We start from the raw sequence: 2,880 nt of genomic DNA, 5'->3' as shown, positions 1-2,880 counted from the left end.
CTTCGTTCAGATTCCTGAAGATTTACTTCTCATTTATTATTTAATTTGGCCAATCACTGGAGCATTATTCCATGGATCGTTTTTTAATTCGTTCCCACATAAGGTGGATTAAGTTTTAGCATGCAATTAAATCCCTTTCAATGTTATTATTCCTTTCTTTGTGTAAAACCCTTTTTCATGTACGAACGATTATTTTCATTTAAACTCTTGACTCATTCTTCACCTACCAAACTAGACTGACAAGTAATTATCCTTTTGGGAAATGTTTCATAGGAAATACACATTTTAAGTCCCTTCACAAGAATGTTTGTTTCTTCAATGATTTGTAGAGAACAACAGAGATAAATGGAAATGTCAGTCCTGAGCTGGCATCAAGGATCATTCAAGGATGAAATGATGTGTTTTCTCATGTAAACTCCTGTGGCTTCTTGTTCACACTCATAGCTCAGCAACGCTTAACGCCTTCCGTGCCCTGGATTGCTGTTCTTTTATCCTCAAACCATGGAGAACTAAAGTGACCATGCCAGTGTTCAACAATGTTCTGACTGTGCCACCCCTCTGGGACATCATTCTTGGATGTACGTACTTAGTTTTGCGTATTTAGTAAAAACAATGGAGCTTCATTTTCATTTTAAATTCTATCCCTTTGGTTGGTATTGAAGAAATAAACTTTTTCTACCTTGATTTCTATAGTACGCGTCCAGGAGAACATTTCTCTCATCAACCTCAGCTTAGGTGGTAAGTACTTATTATGTGGCAACTCGGTTGCCCTAGTTATTCACCTCATGGTGATGGATGGTCATGATTACCCTACACTTATCATGTGACTTGTTGCCAGTTTCAAATTTCTAAATTGGTAAATGATTGAGTTCTACTGATGACTCTCCTACAAAGTACATATTTTATTTTTTTGTGATTTAGTCAGTAAAATAGAGCTTCATGTTCATTTTAACAACTATCCCTTTGGTAGATGTTGAAGAAAGACATTATTTCTACTTGATTTTCATCTTGCTGAGCCACCTTTATTTTAGTTTATTTATTATTTTAAAAGCAAACAAATAAGGACTAAAATAAAGAATACTGAAAATACCACGGACTGCCCAAAGAATAAATAAACCTATTTTGGAAGAAGTATAACCAGAGTGTTCCTTGAAGCCAAGGATGGCAAGACTTGGTCTACATACTTTGGACATGTTGTCAGGAGGGACCAGTCCCTGAGAATGGACATTATGCGTGGGAAAGTAGAGGGGCAATGAAAGAAAGGAAGGCCCTTGATGAGATGGACTGGATCAGTGGCTGCCACTATGAGCTCAAGCACTGGAACAATTGTGAGGATGCCGCAGGACACGGACAGTGTTTCATTCCGTTGTGTCCAGGGTCACTACGGATTGGAACTGACTGGAGGGGACCTAACGGCCACAACTAAGTGCATTGCACTATATTAAGTGCTGGGGGAGTCAGCTATCTGTAACATGAGCCAGAATTGATTTGATGGCAGTGTATTTGGTTTTGATTTTGAGTTTGCAATAATAAGATATAGGGTCTTAAAATATTATGGCGAACGTTCAAGACTGTATTAGAGATGATGTGTAAGGCAACGTGAATGCTTGACAGATTTAGATTTTATTATTTCCAATTTTTTGATCACACAGGCTGGTCTACTTCTTCCATGTGGACATAGTTGAGGCCTCACTTAGATGGCTGCTGTTTTAAGACAAGCTGTAAGACCGCAGACACTTCTTTCTGATAACCAGGCGTCATCTGGTTTCTTCACCACCCTTTCCACCCATATTGTCAGTGATCTTAAGGGAATATTTTAATGACTCATATTTTTTTTCACTTTTTAATTTATCTCATCAAAGGATATTGATAGGATTGGTCACAACAAACATTTACCAGTAATTTATCATGTGCAGACAGGGTGCTTGTCCAGGGATATTGGTTGGCATTTTATGTTTGGAGAACTTATAACAGGGAAAACTAGGTTAAGCAATGGTGCTCATGTTTAAATATTGATTCCTTATTAGAACAGCTAGTCTCTGTGTGGCACAAATAGTTAAAACACTTGACTCCTAACAGAAAACTGGCTAGCTTGAGCCCACCCAGCGATGCTCTGGAAAGCAAGTCTGACAATCCACTCCCAGAAGGTCACACATTTGAAAATCCCATGAGGCACATTTATACTCTGCAACCCTTGGGTTTCTGTGAGTTGAGGCTGGCTTGAGGACAACTGTTTGATTCAATGTGTAATTGCTAAGAGCTCAGCTGCTAACTAAAAGGTTAGCAGCGCTGCCTCACCAGCTGCTATGTGGGAGAAAGAGAAGGCGGTCCGCTTCCTAAATATTTATTGACAGCCCTAGAAATCATATGGGGCTGTTCTATTGGGTCTTACCAGGGCTGTTATGAGTTAGAATTGACTTGGTGACGCTAACTGACAGCAACCCTGGTGTACAGAGTAGAGCCTCTCCCTAGAATTTTTCACGGCTGTGACATTTGGGATGCAGATCACAAGGCCTGTCTTCTGATACACCTCTAGGTGGGCCCATGTGCCAATCTTTTGTCTGGTAGTCAAACACTTAACCTTTTGGACCTCCCAGGAGTCTGCTTTTATGAGGAAAACTACAGAGAGAAAGTGGATTTATGAGTAGCGCATCTTAAGGAATATGATAGAAAACCTTCTTTCTTTGTTTCAGTACACAGGAGTATGTACAGCACAATCTTCTGACAAATGACTTTTATTTTCATACTTTCTACGACTGCCTTTATCACCTCTGTCAAAGCTCGAGCTTTATTACCTCTGTCAAGCTCAAGGGTCATGGCTGTTTGCTGGGCGTCTTTCTTTTATTTTTAAAAATTGTTTTATTGGGGGCTTTTACAGCT

This window comes from Echinops telfairi, unplaced genomic scaffold (genome assembly GCF_000313985.2).
Source record: "Echinops telfairi isolate 266 unplaced genomic scaffold, ASM31398v2 ScPeMD7_7468;HRSCAF=8506_0, whole genome shotgun sequence".
Taxonomy (NCBI): Eukaryota; Metazoa; Chordata; class Mammalia; order Afrosoricida; family Tenrecidae; genus Echinops; species Echinops telfairi.
The sequence above is the reverse complement of the archived record's forward strand: the minus strand, read 5'-3'. Positions refer to the sequence as shown.